Genomic DNA, 22,299 nt, shown 5'->3' with positions numbered 1-22,299 from the left:
TTCTCTTACAGCTCTGAAGACTAGATGTGTCAAATAGGTTTCACTAAGGCTGAGAGCAGGGTATCAGCAGGGCGGCATGCTCTCTAGAGGGTGTAGGGGAGAATCTGTTTCCTTGCCTTTCACAGCTTCTGGTAGCCACCTGTATTCCTTGTCTAACCTTCTTCCATATTCAAATCGCATTGCTCCAATCCCTGCTTCATTCATCAATTGCCTCCTTCTCGTCTGTAGTAAGTAATTATATATCCACTTCTGCCTTCCTTTCCTGAGGACACTTGGAATTTCATTTAGGGCATACCCAGATAATCCAGGACAATCTCCCCATCTTAAAAGCCTTCATTTAATCATATCTGTAAAGTCCTTTTGCTAACTAAGATAACATCCTCAGGTTCCAGGGATAAGGATCTAAATATATTTGGGGAATATTCTGCAGCTTACCACACCAACCGTCCTAGATTGACTCATCCTAGTACACCTTATTTTCACAACCGTAAATCTTTCCCATAAAAGAGCACTAGTTTGCTAGATATTTCCTCAATTTCCAGTTTCCTTCTCAGATGAAGTTTCTTCTATTCAAAATCTTATCAAAGAAGAGACTGATTTCAAGCACTGTGACACCCCATTGATCAGAGCATGAAGAGATCTGAACTATAAGAATATTTATAACTGTTATTAACCTTCAATCCTACAGACACACCATAATTTCTCATGCATTACCATTTTGACAAAATCTGCACTATATGTTTTCTTCAGGATGCTAGGAATGCAGCAGAATCTTTCTGGCAAATCAAATAATTTCAAGTATTATAAATTGGGGATGTTTAGTATCTCTTCCTTTAAATTTACTCCCTAATAATTTTAAGCCATTATTTTACATGAACTCAGAGCATGCTCCTGTCAAAATGAATACAAGGACAAATGTGCCACATTTGCCACTTGTAGAGATAAGACTACTGTTCAGAAAATATTCTCTCTTCCTCTCCCCATCCCAGCCTCTATGGAGAAAGTCTACTTTCTATCCATTGATGTTGAACTTAACTCTGTCACCTGTTTTCAATATGGATATGGGCACAAGTGAGAGTGTTTATCAGTTTCGAGTTTCAGCCTTTAAATGTTTGTTGCAAACCCCTGAGTAAGTGTTTGCACAGCATTTTATACCAATGGTAGAGAGACATGGCCACTATTTTATTTAATCATCGTAAACCAAAAGTAGCTTCAAAAAGCAATTGACCCTGATATTTGATTTTTAATTAACATATGGATAAGAAATATACCATCAAAACACCCACCTTTAATTTCAATCAGCAGATTTATTATTCCTCAAATTATGTTTTTATTAATATCAGTTATTCTTAAGTTAAACTATCAAGTAAACAGCAGGATATGAAATTATACAAACAGTGTGATCTTAAGTGTGTCAAAAAATCCATAAAAATATGATAGTATATTATTTGGGGTAAAGTTTATTTATTATTTGACCACACTGTTGCTCACCAAATATGACTTACCCTAAAGGATTTATACATTTACCACATAGTATTCTATATTATGTTTGTGATGTAGCTGAAATACATAACAATTTTTGTTCTTGAGGAAAAGAAGCCAGAAATTCATTTAGGAAGTTGAACCATGGATAAAATTATGAAGTTATGATAAGGATGATTATGGACAGCAAAGAGGTATGTGTCCATGATGAGTATTAATTTTGAATGGACATTTCAGGTGAAGTTTCTAATGTCCTTCTCTGCAATATGTTAGTTGGAACATTGCGTTTTTCTTTCTTAAAATCAAATGTTATATTTTTTCTTTCTCAGCTAAAAGATGATGGTGTGCAATACATTTTCAAATAATAGAAATAAAAGCTTCAGAGATATTGTCCTCCCATATTGTACTATGACTTAGCTTGTATTTTTAAATAACTATTTTTTTAACATTTATGATATCATACCCACAAAAGGTATTAATATAAAAAAGAGATGACTCTTAAATCATGATGAATTATTGAGTTTTCCCTTTTCTTGCTTAGAAGACGGGAGTAAAAAAATCCCCACTAACTTATACAAAGAAGATGAAGGCATCTGAAGTTGTCATGTCATATATTTTTCAAATTCATAAAAGAAGGGTTTATATTTTCTGAATATTGAGGAGCAGAAGACCATTAAGGGAGTCGGGAGATAAATGATGTCAAGCCACAACTTTCTAAAATTATCTCATTAAATAATAATTTTCATTTATTAAGGTGTATATGTATTCATTCAGCAAGACTGAGTTGTACCACACATTGTTTTAAACAGGGAAGACCAGAGATAAACAAGAAATTAGGGTCCCTACCCTTGTAAAGTTTAATTGTTCAGTGATTTAAAAACTGTTTGAGGTGTGCCTGGGTTGCTCAGTCAGTTAGACTTCCAACTCTTGATTTGGGCTCAGATCGTGATCTCACTTTTCCTGGGATCCAGCCCCTCCTCTCCCTCTGTGCCAACAGTGGGGAACCTGCTTGGGATTCTCTGCCCCTTGCAGCTGGTGCTCTTTCTCTCCTCTCTCTTTCTCAAAATAAATACATAAGCTTTAAAGAAAAATAAAAAATAAAATGCTGCTTGACTTTTTGAAGAAGGAGAAGGCAAAGCAGAATTCTGATTCTAATGTTGCTGAGGATTTTTTCCCATTTAAAATAAAAAAAACACTAGTAAAAATAAACAAACAAAAAAACCCACAAAAACGAAACAAAACAAAAAGCAACAGCTGAAATATTCAGAAGCCATTTAAAAGTAAAATTTTTCTAAGCACGGACAGTCATTTACTTAAAATCCATACTTTATGACATTTTGTTAAAACTGTAGATTCCTAGGGCCTGCTCAGGGCAACTAAACTAGAATCTCAGAGAGGAGAGGCCAGGAATTTCCATTCCTAGCAAGCTCATCAATGAGCATAACATCATGCCAATGTTTGAGAATTTTCAAATGTAAAGCTTGGCATTCCACTAAAAGGTTAAATCTAAATTCATGAATTGCAGATTGATTTTGGTGAATCTTAAAAACATAAACGTTTAAAACTAACACCCCTTTCGGTTTTGGGAAAAGAAAAATGTTCAGGAGCTATAAGAAAAAATCTGCACAACTGCACAGAAAGAAAAGTAATAAGACAAATAAATAGTGACATGTTCCTCCATAGAAACATTCAATACTGTAAAAAATGCAATTCTGCCCTGATTAATCTGCACCTTTAGTGTACTTCCAGTCCAATCAAAATATACTTGTAATTCTATCTGTATGTGCTTTGAATTTCCTAGATCTATCCCACATCCTGCACCCCTTATCTTTAAATTTCTACCTTTTTCTCTTATTCTGAAGTTTAGAGTGATTATCAAGTTTTCTGAATAAGTGCTCTTAGGCTCAGTTTTATCAAGATAACAATCCCAGGGGCACCTGGGTGGCTCAGTCCATTGACAGTCTGACTTTGGCTCAGGTCATGATCTCACTGTTTATGAGTTTGAGCCCCATAATGGCTCCCTGCTCTCAGGAGTGGAGCCACTTCGGATCCTCTGTCTCCTTCTCTCTCTGACCCTCCCCCACTCCTGCATTCTATCAGAAATAAAGACATATTTTTAAAAAATTACCAATCCCAACACTTTAGAGTTTATAACAAGAAAGGATTTGTTTTCTCATTCTTTTTGGGCATCACAGTTAGGCTGAGACTGTGCTCCAACTTATCTTTAGAAAAGGACCAGGGCTGAAGGGACAGCCCCACCTAGGACATCTCCATCTTGAGACAGAAGGTAAGACAGGATGGTGAGCCACATTAGGTTCTGGAAGCACTGGTTCAGGAGTGACAATTCTTCACATTTCACTACCCAAAGAAAATCAAATGTCCAAGCCTCATGACAGAGGGTTGAAGCATAATCTAGTTGCAAGAAATGTCATCCTCAGGGGGCCCCACAGACAGGGAAAGAGGTTTTTTCTGGGGGGGGGGGGGGAGTTGGGGGTGGGTAGGAAAGTTGTAACATATTATCTTAGACTTGTAGCTATCAGATTTATGTCTTTGTTTTGTTTTGTTATGCAATATCTACTACCTCTGCTGAAATTTTAGTTTCATTTAATGATTGTTTTTAAATTTTTTAACATTTATTTATTTTTGAGAGACAGAGACAGAGCATGAGCTTGGGAGGGGCAAAGAGAGGGGGAGACACAGAATCCAAAGCAAGCTCCAGGCTCTGAGCTGTCAGCACAGAGCCCATCGCAGGGCTTGAACTCAAAACCATGAGATCATGACCTGAGCCAGACCCTTAACCGACTGAGCCACCCAGGCGCCCCTTTAATGATTGTTTTTAACCTATAAGATATTATTTTCTTGTTCTAAGTTTTTTTTATGGTGCTCTGATCTTTAAAACGTTCTAATACCATTTTTTAAAATTCTATTTTCTTAAGAGTTATTCATTGCACAAACTGATAGTCAATGTGATCCATTGACAGCTTAAATACACTCATTCAGAAAACATTTATGTCATGGTTTAATTAATTCACTCTCTGACCCGTATTATTGGAGGTGAAATGGGACACAATAGAATTCTTTTCCTTACTCTCTATTGGGCTTTTCTACCCACCTACCCAACTCCCCACTTCCCTCCCTTGCCAAAGAATCCCTTTACTGTAATATACCCAATTTATTGCTGAATTTCTTACATATTTTCAGGTGTGTTAACTATTATTCTTTTTGTATTTTATTGACCATTTAGGATTTTTCCCTGTTACATTGATAAGGTCATTTTAGCAGGACACTGGAAGTAGGAGGGAGACAAAAGTGTGAGCTGTGGTCACAATAATGACCATCATCTTACAGAATCAGTGAAGTGAATATTCAATCCAAGAAGCCAAAAATAAAAGTCCTCAAAGTGAAACAAAGGAAGTAGGAGAAAACATTACAATTGATACATAATATTGGCTTTTAATTTGAAAAGACCAACAAAATGTATAAAGTCAAACAAGTCTGATCAAGGAGAAATAAAAGGAAACAGAAATACACATTTTCTTAATAATAAAATAAGCATATTCTCAGATATGGAGAAAAACTCTATGCTATTTAAAATAAAATTACAAATTTTAGAAAAAAATTTTTAAAAAATTTTGACTTGATTTATTAAAGCAAAATTTGTCAAACAGAGCTCTAAGAAATAATCAACAGACCAATCATTCCACTAAATATAGAGACACATAAAATGATTAAAACTGTAGGCTTGGGAGATAAATAAACCTACAATTAAATACTTGCTATTTTAAAGAAATATTTTGTGACTTGGACACTTAATTATTCTTTTTTTTATTTTTAAGTGTATTTTATTTTATTTTATTTCATTTTATTTGAGGGGGAGAGAGAGAATGAACAGGAGAGAGGCAGAGAGAGGGAGAGAGAGAGAAATTCAAGCAGGTTCCACACTGTCCACCCAGTGAGCCCACGAACCATGAGATCATGACCTGAGCCAAAATCAAGAGGCAGACACTTAACCAACTGAGCCACCCAGGCGCCCCATGGACACTTAATTATTCTATATGCTTTCTCTAAGGTGGCATTATAATACCTACCTTAAGAATAACTGTGAGGGTTGTACACTTTACATATTTTAGAATTTTACTTGCCATTTATACCCCCCAATAAAGCTGAAAAAATAAATTAAAAAAAGAATAATCATGAAGAATGAAAAGTGACGAAAATAAGTTATAAAATATTGTGTGCATTTATGGCTGATAATGCCTGCTAATGCATGGCAGTGAAAATGGTGGTGGCAGTCGTGATGGTAGTCATGGTGTGGTGGTCAAGGCGGTGGCCGAGGCAGTGGAATTGCTGAGACATCAAAATTAAAATACAGGAAACTGAATCCTGGCGTATGTTATGTGATAGATTCAAAGAAATGTATGTAGTTTATTCTAGGAATGTAAAGAGAGTTCAACATTAGAAGTACATTTATTTAATTCACTGCATTATAGGTAAAAGGAGAAAAAAAAATCCATAAACATCACGATAAATGCTGGAAAGCATTTGTTAAATTTCAACATTTGCTTCTAATTTAAAAAAAAAAACTAGAAAAATTCTGAATAGAATGCTACTTTACTATGACTTAAAAATAGCTCTCTGAAATCAATGGAAAATATTGCCCAGACCTTGAAGCATTTTCACTAAAATCAGTGGGGTGCAGGGCGGGGGGAGAGGGGAGAGGAAACCTAGTATCACTGTAATTATTTTATATTTTTCTACAGCTTGTAGTTAATGCCACAAAGTAAAAAAATGTATTAATAAAATGGAAGGGTCAAAACCATCATGGTTTTCAAATATGATTGCTTATATAGAAGAAGTTGAAAATATCAGATTGGGAGGTATTAGAATAGATAAGGATATTATATTAGGAAGTATTTGGACAAATTCACAAAGATACATGTATATGTTTAAGAGACTCATTGTAAAATTTAGCAAGTAACAAAATAAGATTTCCGACCTAAAAGCCTACTAATAAAGGACTGGCCAAATAAAATACAGCCATACCATTAATGCTAGCATGCCTTAAAAATAATGGTGCAGAGGGGCACCTGGGTGACTCAGTCGTTTAAAAGCAACTGACCTCGCTCAGGTCATGAGTTTGAGGCCCCCAAGGGCTCTGTGCTGACAGCCTGCAGCCTGGATCCTGCTTCAAATTCTGTGTCTGCCCCTCTCCCCTGCTCACACTCTCTCTCTCAAAAATAAATAAACATTTAAAAAGTTTTAAATAGTAATGGCGCAAAGCTAATTTTGTCAAAAAAACATACTTGCTTTTTCAGAATTTCCAGATTATTTTGCAATAAACATGTATATATTACTTTTAGAAACATAAAACCAGAACTTAGTCATTTATTTTTACTAATTTTGGCAAAAACATAGGAAAGCATATCCTCTCACTAAAGGGTAAATTTGTTAAATCATTCTGAGGGCAGCTTCATCAAAAGTCTTAAAAATGTCCACACTTAAAAAGATAATTGCACCTCTAAGAAATTTTCTTAAGGAAAGATATTTAAAAACGACATCAGAGATGTTCAGTATTTACTGAGAGAAAAATTGGAAGTACGGAGAATAGCTTACATGCCCTGAGCTCTTACCTCTAGGAGGCGCTGTGCCAGGCACGGCTAGGCAGTGTGCCCTGCCCTGGTAAGAGCTGGACTGTTTCCGTGTAGTCCCGAGCCTGTCCTTTTGTCTACCACCAGCCCTCTAGGAGTACAGGACCTGGGCGATCGTGAGTGTTCCTGTCTGCCGAACAGAATGTCGTTCACACTGGATGGATTACAGAGCATGGGTGCTGCTGGGGAGGAAGCGGTCTCAGGCTTAAAGAGACAAGTAGACTCAAGGCCTGTGAGTGCTTTGTTGTGCATCATTATTTGTTTATCCTCACTTTACAGCCATGCAGAAAACAGGTGGTCCCTGAGGCTACTCTGCCAAGGTGACTGGTGCTGGATGGCTCCTCCCCTCCTTTTCCTTTTTAACCCAAGTTATGCTTCACCCAGTTTGGAGGCAGGGGCAATTATTTTGCAAGTATATATGCAGATTTGTCTTTCTTTTACTTAGACTGGGAACTGAGACTTTAATTTCCACGTATTTGCGATCTTTCTTTTCTGGTTCCAACGTGACTGAGGTGTGTCAATCACTCTGAGGTGGGAGGGACCACTGTGGAATGACAGCCAGGACACTCAATGAGGGCAGGGGACAGAATGGAGGGTAGGCTTATGATTATGACTCGAAATACTACCCCGCTGCACAACCATTATTTTATCTTCACAAAAGCCCTAAATAGACAGTAGATAGTTTTCTTTTCTTATCAACCAGATATAGACAGTGTAGATTTCACTTCCATTTTGCAGACCAGGAAAATGAAGCTTAAGGAAGTCATGATACCCTTGTCTGGAGTCACACACTCAGTAAATAGTAGATACAGGGTTTCAAGCTCAGGCTTTCAAATCTCAAAGCCTATGAATTTAACCCCTAACCCATACTGAAAGATTATAAAGGTCAAAACATAGGTTATTGGAGATATTGTTTATAAATAAAAAATATTTAGGTTATTAAATCTCACCTAGCCACTACAGAGGACTGCTTAGAAGATAATTTAATTGCATAGGGGTATGTCATAATAAATAAAATTTAAAATTAGATCAATATTAAAAAAATAAATTACTATATATATATATATATATATATATATATATATATGCACTGTAAAAATAGTGGTAACATACTGAGAAAAGCTAATACTAATGGGATTGGGGGTGATTTTTATGTGCTTTCCTCTATATTTTTAAATGTCTACAATACACAGTAATATTTGTGTAAGTGGAAGACAATTATAAAAGATCTGCCCACATTACTTCTATGCTAGCTACTATAAAAATGTCAGTATAAGGCAGAGTTAAGTTAGACCTTTCACTTCAGAGCATGCATTTTCAAGTGGTAAAGAGCTGAGCTGTAAGAATAAGATCAGAATTACTATAAGTGAGATCTTGAAGGAACCACTGTTTCGGTCTCTTCATTTCTCAGATGAGGACACTGAGAGGGAAGTTTAGGAGAACAAAGTCAGCATTCTTGACCCAATAAATCACCCTCTTAACAGAACTGAGAATGGACATTAATTCCCTAAAAGGTTTTCTATCTCTTGCCCTCCAAAAAGAATCAATGTCTGATAAAAATGTGATCTTTAGCCTCTGCCCTGGGTGCAAAATTTAACTAGCACAGAAGAAATGGGTGTTTTGCAGCATTCTCCTTCCCTTTAAAAGGGAAAAAAAAAAAAAAAAAAAAAAAAAGCTCTCCCATCCCCTCCATCAATGCTGTGTTGTGCTTGCTTCCCTGAACTGAAGAAAAAGACTCCTTCCATGGAGGACATTTTATTTCTTTCATGCATGTGTGTATGTGTGTGTGTGTGTGTGTGTGTGTGTGTGTGTGTGTGATTTCTTATTGTGAAAACATTAGATATCCATTGTAGAAAGCATGGAAAATGCTGAAAATGATACAGAAAATCCTAATCACATATTTTGTATTGTCACTCCAAAACAGTGATAGTTCCAGATAGTTCCAGACAGTTCTAGATTTCTCCCTTTTCTCTTTCCCCTTTTTTCTCTTCCCTTTCAACAGTTTGTTATTGTTGCTGGTTTTAATCAGTTGTTAGCCCACTAAAAAATAAGCCATTCCCTAATACACCTGCCTAAATCTGACCAATCTGGTTATCACCCTGTACACCCAGGCAAGATCTTGTAGGAACTGAGGTGATTTCACCTGTTCAAAAACATCCACTTCCTGGTCCCAACACAAAACCTACAGGAGTGTGAACCCCCTCATGTGCAGCTCAGCACATGACTTGCTTTGACTAATGAGGTGTTAGCAGATGTGATGCAAACAAAGACTCAAGAGGTGCCTGCACGGGTAGGCTTGTCCTCCCCAAAGAGAACAGAGATGAAGAGTTCCCACAGCAGAACCTGAGAGAAATAGTTAATAATTGTTGCTCTAAGCCACTGAGCATTGGCATTGAGGGACCACACACAGAAAGGTACCTCAAGGCAGAGTGCTGGTTACAGATGCTAACCAGTGTCCGTACTGGTAGGTAACTTCAAGACAAGAAGAAAGTTTTCTTCTCTTAAAGTCTCCCTGACTTCTTTTCAATGGGTGGAATTCATCTCAACAGACAACATGCTCCCTGCTGGAGTGGACTAGTTAGGGCTATTTTCTTCCACCAGTCATATTCCTGTTTTCCCTGGAACACCATGGTAGTCTAAGAAAGTTTAATTCTTCATAGTAGGAACTTCTTTTAGCTTGACTTTCCACAGGTCATTTATCCCTTCTGCTGAGACAGTTTATAATGCATCTTCATCTTTTTACTCTGCTTTGATTTATTACTGTCTCATGTGTCCATTTAGAGACGCGCACTTGAATTCTAACAGGCAAGACCGGTGTGCAGGAAACGTAGTGGCAGAGACCATGAGCCCTGAAGGAAAAGGAGTCCCGGGAACAGACAGGACGGAGAGGAAAGCAGGCTGAGCCCCTAGTGCCCGAGGGAAGGAAGAAAAAGTCAAACGTATATAGACCGTGCAGTTGGTGTCCCATCAGAGGATCCAGGCCTTAGCAGACTCTTAGCCTTCATGAGCCTGTGCATGGACGTTTGGTGTTTTTTTGTTTTTTTGTTTTTAACTTTCCAGACTGTCTACCCCTTTCTTTTAGTCAATGCACGGCAATCTCTTTTAGGGAGCGATCCCCCTTCCCTATCACATTGAATCTTGGCAGGACTGAACAAAGTCCAGCCTCCTCTGGCCAAGTGTTGAGCCTGTGACCCAAAGTTGGACAGATGGACAATCCCACTTAAGACTTTGAATCTTGCCCACGGTGACCCAAGAAAGAAAACTCTCAGAGATGATTCATCCTGATGTGCTGGGAAATTGTTCATTAATTTCCATTTCCTAGACTTTCAGAGCTGTGATGCCCTTATTCTTCCCAACAACTAATGTAAAGATTTCCCCCTGCAACTCAGAATATCCTAATTAATTCTCTGGTTTTTCTTGTTAGCCTTCCAGTTTCTGGTGTTTCTCATCAAAGAAATTTAACCAACATAGCACAGATTTGCAAAAGGCCTGGGCTGATACTTGAGCTGGAATTACTCTATTGTATTTTCCTTTTTCTTTTTTTTTTTTTAATATATTTTTTTTCAACATTTATTTATTTTTGGGACAGAGAGAGACAGAGCATGAACGGGGGAGGGGCAGAGAGAGAGGGAGACACAGAATCGGAAACAGGCTCCAGGCTCTGAGCCATCAGCCCAGAGCCTGACGCGGGGCTCGAACTCAGAGACCGGGAGATCGTGACCTGGCTGAAGTCGGACGCTTAACCGACTGCGCCACCCAGGCGCCCCTTCCTTTTTCTTTTTTTTTTTTTTAATTTGTCATGAAAAGGAAATTATCCTGTCTTTTTATGATCACATGACATATTCTGAATTTTGCATAATTTGTAGGATGTAAAAGTGAAAATGAAGTCTTTTGAAATCTTGCCCAACATCAAGGGTACCAGTGACATTGCTTTGGCCATCGCTTCATGCATCTCTTTACACAGCTCTGTGCCATTTACCATGAATGGGATTGTGTTGTATGTGCTGTTTCTATGGTGAATAACATCCAAATGCAGTCTTTCTCGTTTGTTTTTGCCTATCTCTCCTTTTCCTCTCATCTACCACTGCCAATATAACCCAATTGATATCTTTTCATAGTTTCCCTCTATCTAGATAATCGTGTACATGTAAATTGTACATACAACTGCATATGGAGGCTTTTTCTGTTGTTTTAGAAAATGAGATCACATTACAGCATTCTGCTTTTCTCACTTCACCCTTCATAGTTGAAATCTATCCAAGTTAAGTTATTTCCACAGTCAGTGAGCATTCAATTTTGTGAACAAACCGACGTTTACTCAACCATTCCCATACCGATAGGTATTTTTTTTTATACTTGTTGTTTGGCTGTTATATTAATGAAGTAATAAACATCAGTTTGAAATTTAGGAGAAAATTATAAAATTATTTTTTCATCATTTAGAAAAGCATTTTAATTTTAGAGGAAAAGAATAAAAATTGTTTCTGCTGATAATATGCTTGTATGCCTGGAAAATCTAGGAGATTTAGCAAAAAATTAATGAAATGAATAAAGGTAGCTGATCAGGTGACTGGGTGCAAGTCAGGTATACAGTCAAGTGTCTTTCTGTGCTAGACATATATGGAGGAAAAGTAATCAGTTCAAAGAAGGAACTAGGTGAAATAGATTTCTTAGGAAAAAAAATTGATAATAAAAAGTATTATATCTATAATACAAAAACTATTAGATCTTAAAGGACATCAAATATTATAGTAATAAATGAAACACTGTATATTTTTTGATGTAAGACTTGATATCATAAAAGCATGGTTTCCCCATAATTAATATAAAATATATAAGTATATTTAATTCACTTCCAGTTAAGATTCCAATTTTTTTTGTTGTTGTTCTTTTGAAATAAGATAAAATGATATTTGGGAAAACACGGGGGGAAAGGCTAGAAGTATTCAAGAAATGTATAGAGGACTAAAGAGAGGGACCTTGCTTAGAAGATGTCAGAAGGCATCATAAAGCTAATGTACACAAAGCAAGACACTTACATATGTTCCCCAATCCTTTGCCAAGTACTGCTAAAAATGGTGGCCATTATAAACAAAACAAACATAAGAAGGCTCTGAAAGGAGAAAAGAAGCCAGGCAGATTAGGGGATCGCAGGATCCAAAGAATAATACGTTAGAGTTTTCTGTATTTTCTTTTTGCTTCACATACCCCAGATGTAGGGTTGAAAGAGCCAGCAATTCTGAAATATCAAAAAGCACAGACAACTGCCTCTGCCCCCTCCCCCACCTGCTCTTTCTAGTCAAAGGAGAGGGAAAGGGGAAGCCTGGCAAAGCAAAAGGTATTAGACAATAACAGCTCTACTCCCACCAAACACTACAGAGAAAACACAACCCTTGCCAAGGAAAGTACACAGACTAGATTTCCACACTTGCCAGGCTATAGAGGACATTCCCCTAACCCCCACAACAACCATCTCCACAGTTATTAGAAAAGGATAAGGAGGCTAGCAGTGACCCTCCCCAATCCCCACTGTGGTGTCAGTGGAGACCTTGTGGGAAGACTGGACTTGCACCCCTCAATGGCATAAAGAAACATCTCTCCTACTTCCCACTGGGAGGTCAACTGGGGGGTCAGGACTTTTATCACTGCTGAGTGATCATGAGGCCACTGCCTGTGATGTCCGTGGAGGACATTCAGGAGGCATTTCTACCCCTCTCAGCCAGGATGAAATGATCCAAGACCTCGTGAGGAGCTGGAGCCCCAGTCTCACATAGGAGTCATGCAGAGTCCCACCACCCCCATGTTGGGTGTTAACAGAGGCTGAGTGGAGAACCTGGACTTCTACTCCAACCTGGCAGCAATTACAGATTGCACTACCTTCTGCTGCTGGAGAAACATCAGACAAACCCAACCTAAAACAGGAAGTTTAACACAGTGTCTCATAACATAATACTCAAAATGTCCTGGTTTCAATTGAAAACCACTTATTGGGGTGCCTGGGTGGCTCATTCGGTTAAGCATCTGACTTCAGCTCAGGTCACGATCTCGCGGTTTGTGAGTTTGGCCCCGCGTCAGGCTCTGAGCTGGAGCCTGCTTCAGATTCAGATTCCCCCGCTCTCACCCTGTCTCTCTCACTATCTCTCAAAAATAAATAAACATTAAAAAAAATTTTAATAAAAAGAAAAAAGAAAATCACCTTTCATATGAAGAACCAGGAAAATCCCAAAATGAATGAAAACAGGCAATCCACACCAAGATGGCAGAGATACTAAAATGATAACGATTGCAAAACAGCCATCAAAAGATGCTTCAGTGCGCAATTATGAACAAGCTTCAGAGAAAAATGAAGGAAACAGAAAGTCTTAGAGAAGAAACAGAAGAGGTAAAGTATCACCATAGAGAAATTTGGAACAGAATAATACAATAATTGAAATTAAAAACTCGATGGATGGGCTCAACAGAAGAATGAAGGGAATGGGGGACACAATTGGTAAACGGCAATGGAAGAGAGAGCAGTCAAAACTACCCAGTCTGAACAACAGAGAGAAAATTGACTGAAATAAAAAAGAAGCAGAACTTCAGTGACGCCAGAACAAAAGATCTAACGTTCCTGTTATCATAAGCTCCAACGGAAAGAGAAGGGCAGGCCTGTAAAAATGCTAGATAGAATAATGGCTGAAAAATTCCTAAATGTGGTAAAAGACCTACAACTACAGATTCAGGAGGCTGCGAAAACCCGAGATAGAATAAACTCAAAAGTCCACGGCAAGACGCATCATAGTCAACCTTCTGAAAACTGAAAATGAAGAAAAAAAACTTGAAAGCAGCAGGAGATACGACATCTTAGCTGTAGGGGAAAATCACCTCAAATGACAGTGGATTAATCATCAGAAAGTATGGAGGCTAAAGGAGGTGGCACTTGTTCAAGTGCAGAAAGAAAGGAACAGTCAACAAAACCCTACAGGCACCGAAAATATCTTTTTGGAATGGAGAGAAAATCATGACATTCACCGATGAAGGAAAACTAAGAGAATTTGTCACTGGCAGAACTACACAAAAGAATGGCTAATGGAAGTTCTCTGAACAGAAAGGGAAATAATAAAATAAGGAATATTGGAAAATCAAGAGAAAAAAAGAACATGGTAAGCTAAGAATATAGGTAAATAAATACATGATGTTTGACCACTGAAGCAAAAATTATGACACTTCTTGATGTGGTTCTAAGTGTCAGTAGAAGAAATATTTAAGACAATTATATTATAAAGAAAGGAAGAATAAAAAGCCATAAAAAGAGGTAAAGATTTTCCAACTGGTAAAATGGTGAAGTAAGTAGACTATGATATGTATATGTAAAGTAATACCCAGAGTGATCACTGAAAAAGGTATACAAAGACATATGCTAAAAAAAATGCTATAGATAAAAATGGAATGCTAAAATGTTACTGAAATTCACAAGAAGTCAAACACATGGAAGGATGTCCAACATTATTAGCCATTAGAGACATACAAAATAAAACCATAGTATGTCATTAGACAACATCAAATTGCTAAAATAAAAAATAGTTGACAACACCAAATGCTGGTGAAGATATGGAAAACCTGGACAACTCAGGGAGGGAATGTAAAATGGTACAGATGCTTTGGAATACAGTTTAGCAATTTAAAGAAAGAAATAAAGATGTGGCTACTACACAACTTAACAATCACACTCCTGAGCATTTATCCCAAAGAAAGTGAAAAACCATGGAGCGCCTGGGTGGCTCATTCAGTTGAGTGCCTGACTTTGGCTCAGGTCATGATCTCACAGCTCATGGGTTCAAGCCCCGCATCAGACTTTGTGCTGACAGCTCGGAGCCTGGAGCTTGCTTCGGATTCTGTGGCTCCCTCTCTCTCTGTCCATCCCCCACTTGTATTCTGTCTCTCAAAAATAAATATTTAAAAATTAAAAAAAAAAAAAGAAAGTGAAAACCCAAAGAAAATAAAAGGCTATTCATGAATGTTTATGACATCTTTATTCACTAGAGTCCCAAACTGGAAACTACTCTCTTCCTTCAAAGGGTGAATTGTTAAACTGTGGTATATCCACAGTTTATCACAGACACTACACAGCAATGAAAATGAACGAACTGTTGTTACACAAGAACCTGGATGAGTCTCCAGGGAATTATGTTGAATTAAAAAACCAAACCCCAAAGGTTTTATACCATATAATTTCACCTGTGTAACAATCTCAAAATAACACAGTTATACAAATGGAGAACAGATTAGTGGTGGCCAAGGGTAAAGAAGGAGGTTGGAAAGGGAGGTGAGTGTGGCTACAAAAGAACCACAGGAGTAATCCTTGTGATGATAGTGTCTTGATTGTATCTGTGTCAATTTCCTGGTTGTGATATTATATCACAATTTTGCGAGATGTTACCATTGGAGGAAAGTGAAGAAAGGGCATGGGGAGTCTCTATATCATTTCTTACAACTGAATGTGAACCTATTATTACCTCAAAATAAAAATTTTTATTAAAAAAAAACTTAAAAGAAAAAAATTTAAAAATAAAAAAATTAAAATTAAATTTAAAAGATCTTAAAAGGCTATATGGTCTTATGGTCTTCCCCTATGAATTTACCTGCTTTCTAGGACTGACAAGGCCCCATGAAAACATGACGACCCAGGGGCTTGAATGCAGAGGAGGGCAATTTCCAGAACAAAGGGAGTGCAGGATACACAATAAAACACATTCCTTCCCTCATGCCCTTTTCCTCATACTCTCCTCCTCACTGGGTACAGTCAAATCTTTTGAGGTTTGTTTTTAATGCTGTCCATGCAATAGGAAATCCACGATGCCACACTGTTGTTTTAATTTGCATTTTTACTAGTAAAGTCGACATTTTTTTCAAATGTGTTTTAGCCATTTGCTGTTCTTCTGCTTACATAACATGTTCATCTTTTACCTTTCATTCTATCAAGGTCTACTTTTTACTAATTTCTAAGAACCCATTATATATCAGGAATGTTAATCCTGTGCCTAATATTTGTGTGGCAAATATTTTCTTTAAGACAATTAATTTTGTTGTCAGTAATTTTTGTTGTCCAAGTAGTTTAAATTAGATATAGTCCATCAAATATGTAGATGTTTATCCTTGCAGCTTTGAAGTTCTGGGTTTAGATCAAGAAAACTTTGGGGCGCCTGGGTGGCGCAGTCAGTTTAGCGTCCGACTTCAGCCAGGTCACGATCTCGCGGTCCGTGAGTTCGAGCCCTGCGTCGGGCTCTGGGCTGATGGCTCGGAGCCTGGAGCCTGTTTCCAAGTGTCTCCCTCTCTCTCTGCCCCTCCCCCGTTCATGCTCTGTCTCTCTCTGTCCCAAAAATAAATTTAAAAAAAAAAAAAAGAGAAAAAAAGAAAACTTTGCCCATCACCAAATTATCAAAATATTTTCTTGATTTTTTTTCATTGTAGAATTTTATTTAGTCATTTTATTCTTTTTTTTAAGTTTCTTTATTTTGAGAGGGAGAGCACATGTGTGCACACATGCATGAGAATGGGGGAGGGGTAGAGAAAGAATTACAAGCAGGCCCCACGCTGCCAACACACAGCCCGACATGGGGCTCGATCCCACAAACCGCAAGAGCACAACCTAAGCCCAAATCAATAGCTGGACGCTCAACTGACTGTGCCACTCAGGCATCCCAAGTGCTTTAATTCTTGACACATATAATTAAATAATCTCTGAGATTGAGATAAAAATTTATTTGGCCTTCAAACTTGGCCTAATCCCATTTATTTTAGAATAGTCTATCATCATTCACTGACTAAAACGCCATGATTTTCCAAAACCAATACCCCAAATATCTAAGAGTCTCTTCCATTTTGTCAGTTTATCTTTCTGTTCATAGGCCAGTACCGTTTATACCTTGTAGCTTTAGAAGTCATTATAATTTGGACAATAGCTGAATACACTGTACCCTTACCATCTTTCAGGCATTTGCTTCTCCTTTTTCATTTTCCTATGCTGTTAAAACCTATATGCCCAAATCTTCTCCATCTTTAATGTGCAAATCAAATGCTGCCTTCATGAAAAAAAAAAAAAAAAAAAAAAAAACAGTCTCATAGCCCAGGGTCTAGTATGAGATACACTTGGGTTTAATCTCTGCTTCCTGAGTGAATTAAGAAACTCACTTCACCATTTTTTTGTTTTTATTTGTTTTTGTTTTGTTTTTATTTTACCTTCATGAAAAAGGAAACATAAAAGCACCTACCTCTACACATTGGTTGCAAAAATCAATCAAGACAATGCATGGCACATGGTAAGTACTTAACAAATACTGACTCCTCATAATATTACTGCTACTATTACTCATAGAAGCGTTATTTCCTTAGTTATGGTTAAACTCTCCTTACTTCCCATAGTACTTAGTGCTTCTATTTGCTAATTATATTCTGCCTTGAGCTATTTTGCGTTTTGAAATTGTCTTCCTCTCACACTAGGCTTCAAGGTTTTTCTTTACCTAAAGACAGATTAAGTTCTTCAGCACCTAGCACAGGTCTTAATATAAACAGTAGCTTAATAAATGATAGAGTAAACTACATTGACGGTATGGTTAGGTAATGACTATTTTATCCATCTTGGGAAAATATGCTTAGCAATTATACTAAATGTAATTCATTTCCTCTCTAAGCCACTGAACACAACCCTGTCTTCTAGGTGCCTAAGATTAAAGTTAGACTGTAATGAAGCAGGAGGCAGGGGGTGGGGCAGGGGTTAGGGAGATGGATGGAATCAAAATTTTGTTCTCTGAGGGAGGCTCCAACTCTTCATTGAAGAAATGCCTTACTCAGAGGAAAAGGATGTGAGGGTCATCCAATATCCTTGTCTCCAAATTTTGCAGTGTAAAGAGGGCATGCTGCCTGAAGAAGAAGGGGCCAGGGTCTTTGACAGACAAAACAGGAGCTGGGCTCCATTATAGGGCAGTCCCAAGGTTGGCCTGATCTCAGATCATCCTTGAATCCAAGGCTCAGGAGGCTTCCACTCAAGGAAGGAAATAGACATAGATGTAACAAGAACAACAGGAGATAAGATAAGGAGGAGGCGGGAGAGAGAAGAATGAGATGGAATGACAGAGAGTGAGGGCAATGATTGGACCAGGAAGTAGAGTCAAACACTGGGATCCTCTCAGCTCAGACCTTTCCCACTAGCCCAACATACTCACTCTCTGTATTTTCCCAAGCTAAATTGTGGTTATAAGACAACACACAATGATACCTGCTATCTCCTTCTGACTCATGCCTACCCTTTGGGATTCTCTCTTTGATTCTAGAGGCCATTAAGAGCCTAGGCATAAGCAAAAAATAATTACATCCTCGTTATAACACTGGATGTCTCAAACCAGCAAATTTTCATTTTCCTTTTAAAAAAAACATTCTACAAGCATTTACTGAGCATCAACTTTGGACCTGATGTGGCACTGTGGTCCGGGAGGATTCCAAACTGTCGCAAAAACTCTTTGGGAGTTCCCAGCCTGTGCAACATTAGGGTGGCCAGAACATATTAGGGATAAATTTTTTAAAAAATGCAAGAACCCAAAAGTTATTTTAAAACATCAATACTTTTAATTACTATATATTTAATAGAAAATTATATGATTATTATAGTCAATAGATAAAGGACAGATTGGGAAACTACTAAAACACACGTATGTGATAAAGGGTTAATAGCTATAATATGATAAAACCTATCTCAAATGTACAACAGAAAGACAAGTATCCAATAGAAACATAAATGAAGGGGCACGTGGGTGGCTTAGTCGGTTAAGCATCTGACTCTTAGTTTCAGCTCAGGTCATGTTCGTGAGTTCGAGCCCCACTTCCGGCTCTCTGCTGGCAGTGCAGAGCCTGCTTGGGATTCTCTCTCTGCCCCTCTCCCACTTGCTCTGTCTCTGTCGCTCTCAAAATAAATAAATAAACTTTAAAAAAAAGAAACATACATGAAAGACATGAAGAAGAAATGCGTGAAGAGAAAATGCAAACAATCAATAATCACATACCACATTAGGATACATGACTGCTCTACAAATAAAGGAAAGACAATTTAAAATAACAGTCTCTCACCATTTTCATCTAGGCTTGAGCAGTCACAGGCCAAGTGTGGAGGAACTTGAGTTTCTTTATCAGGAGAGCTCTTTTATTTATTTTTTAAATGTTTCTTATGTATTTTAAGAGAGAGAGAGAGATAGACAGCGAGCAAGGGAGGGGCAGAGAGAAGGAGACAGAATCTCAAGCAGCCTCCACATGGTCAGCACAGAGCCCAACGCAGGGCTCAAACTCATGAACCATGAGTTCATGACCTGAGCTGAAATCAACACTTAACCGACTGAGCCACCCAGGTGCCCCTTGGGACAGCTCTTTGAAAGGCTCTAGGCTTCTGGTCTATTTGTTCCCATCTTTAGTTAAAGATCTATCTGGTCAAGTCTTAACTTTTAGCTGAGATGGGCCGGGGGAGGTTGGCCTCCTGGTGCCAGATGTAGGTGCTCTGCTCATATCCTGACACCAGAGTATTCAGGTTCCACCCCGCACTCTGTGTCAGCAAGTCCGAAACACAGGCTAGGAAGGGGAGGCACCTCAAATGTGACTCTTGCCAGGCAGTGTGCTGCAGGGCACCTTTACTGCTCCAGCCAGAGAATGTGGAAGTGCAGCCAGTTAGAAAAGAGATGGCTGGAGCTGTACTTTGGTGAAATATGGAAGAGGCATCCAGGGTCATCCTGTATCCCAATATTGTCCTCTTTCTCACATCCTAGCTTCCTCTATCTTAGCTTGGGGACAAACTTTTTCAACCCTGCAAAGCCACAGGTTATTTTACTAACCACTTGATTTTGGATTGCAGGCTTCAGATAGAGTCTCTCTTAGTTCTTCCTACCTGGGTCTCTCTCTTTCTCATCAGACCAGAATCAAAGCAGGCACTCATTTTCTTGTAGGGTCGTGTGGTAGCTGGTCTCTAAATTGGTCTATCAATAATCCATATCTCCAGGTATTCTCGCCCTTAATGTCGTCCTCTCCCCTAGAACCTGGGCTGTCCATATGATTCTTTCTTAAACCTATAGTAAACAGTGCACGTGACCCTTTGTGACCTCTAAGGCTTCATTATAAGCAGTCTTTCAGCTTACACCTGGACTTCTTCAAATGTTCAGAACATTACCCCTTGAAAGCCAGCTGTCATGCTTTGAGAAGCTCAAGCCACATGAAGAAATCACATGAAGGCACTCTAGTCAACAGCCTAGCTGAGCTCTCAGAAAGCAACCAGCATCAATTTTCAGCCCTGTGAGTGAGCTGTCTGAGTGTCCAACCCACTGAGCCTTTAGATAACAGCAGATCCTCAGACTGTAACATGACAGAACCTAAGCAAGAACCACTAGGCTGAGTCCAGGCGGCCCACAGAACCATGACAGATCATAATAAATATGTGTTTTAAGCCACTGAGCTTCGAAGTGGTTTGTGACATACATTAGACAACCAGAACAGACCTTATTAAAGGCTGAGAGAAGTGGCCAGATTCAATTCAAAATCCCTAAGAGACTCTTAAACACAGAGAACAAACTGAGGCTTATTAGGGGGAAAGAGGGAGGGGAAAATGGGTGACGGACATTGAGGAGGGCACTTGTTGGGATGAGCACTGGGTGTTGTATGTAAGCAATGAATCATGGGAATCTACTCCCGAAGCCAAGAGTACACTGTATGTTAGCTAACTTTATAATAAATTATATATTTTTTAAAAAGATGAAAGGGGGAAATAGAAAAAAAAAAAAGCCCCAAGTGCTACAACCTTGAAAGACAAGGGGGTCTCAATCACAACAACAAATACATGACAATTCAACCAGCTAATTCATTACTGCCTAACAAGGTATGCGAATCCCACTTCCTGAAATAGAGGGTTTCCCCTCGCTACACTACCCTTCTTAATATATCCATTCAGTCAACTCTATATCAGTGTGAACACTTACAAGTCCTGTTTCTTAGTACCAAATTCTACATTTGGTCCTTCCAATTGAGAGGAAGAGAAGGCTCATTACAAAATGGTATAAGCAATAGAGAAAACTTATTGATTGTCACATAACTTAAAAGGGTCGGGATTGGGTATTTCTGGCTCCAGGAAGAATTTGAGACTGGACTCACAAGATATCTCCCTTCTGCTTCCTCTGGATCCATTTCTTCTTCAATCTCTGGACTGGGTTCTCAGACTCACCCTATGTCTCCCAAGTGTCACATTATAACAAATGTTCTACCAAGATTTAAATTCTGGCCCCCTCCCTTTACTGTGTGACCTTCAGTAAGATAAAAAAACAAAAACAAAAACAAAAACAAAAACCTTTGGCTTTAATTTCCCTTCTGTAAAATGGGGACAATAATGGCAGCTATCCCATAGGATCACTGCAAGAATTAAATGAGCAAATATATATAAAGTACTTAAAACTATGTCTATCATTTAGTAAGGGCCCTTTCAAGTGTAAGTGTTGTTAGTAGTGGTAGTAATAGTGATACAGCAGGAACAATGTTCTCTATTACTATCCAAGCACAGCAGACAAAAGAGAATCTATGTTCCAGCATTCTGTAAGGTTCGTTGGCTCCCTGGGGTTTCCCAAATGCATTAAAGGTCCCACAGGTGGAATATACTGCTTGACTCAAGGCACTCAGAGCCACACCAGAAGCCAGGGTGGGGTGAATCCTACAAGCCTGGGAAAGAGGAGCTCTGCCAAGAAGGGAAAAGGGGATAATGGATTCCGGGGAGGCAACAGACGTTGCCTAGCAAGAGAGACTCTTGGTCCTTGGGCCTCATTGCCATATTGCTGAGCCCACCTTTGGAATGACTGGCCATCTTCTTCCAAAGGCCGTTCTTGAAAAGGCTGAGCTTAATCTATCTCATTTGCAATAAGGGACTTTTCTGAGCATCTCATTGTGTGTAGACTGTGCTCTTAGCTGAGATGGGACATTGATGGAGCAGCAGGAGAGCCTGTTACTTCTGCTTTCTTCTCACTGACTTCTTCTTTCCATATCCGAACCTTCCCATGCCTGTGTAGACTATGGGGCTGGGTGGTGGGCGGGGCACCTCGCCTTCTGAAGTTTTTGCTGGGACCATACATGCCCTGTGTAGGACCTTCCACCTGGGGTTTGAAAGGAGCATGTCTGA

The 22,299-nt window shown here is 38.6% G+C and overlaps 1 long non-coding RNA gene across 3 annotated transcripts in view; it reads right to left on the bottom strand.

Annotated features, from left to right (window-relative positions):
* The window catches only part of LOC111557097, a 270,869-nt gene that overhangs the window by 18,305 nt on the left and 230,265 nt on the right, over window positions 1–22,299 (bottom strand). The gene's annotated exons all lie outside the window — the stretch shown is intronic.

This window comes from Felis catus, chromosome D2 (genome assembly GCF_018350175.1).
Source record: "Felis catus isolate Fca126 chromosome D2, F.catus_Fca126_mat1.0, whole genome shotgun sequence".
In the NCBI taxonomy this organism is placed as follows: Eukaryota; Metazoa; Chordata; class Mammalia; order Carnivora; family Felidae; genus Felis; species Felis catus.
The sequence above is the reverse complement of the archived record's forward strand: the minus strand, read 5'-3'. Positions and strand labels throughout refer to the sequence as shown.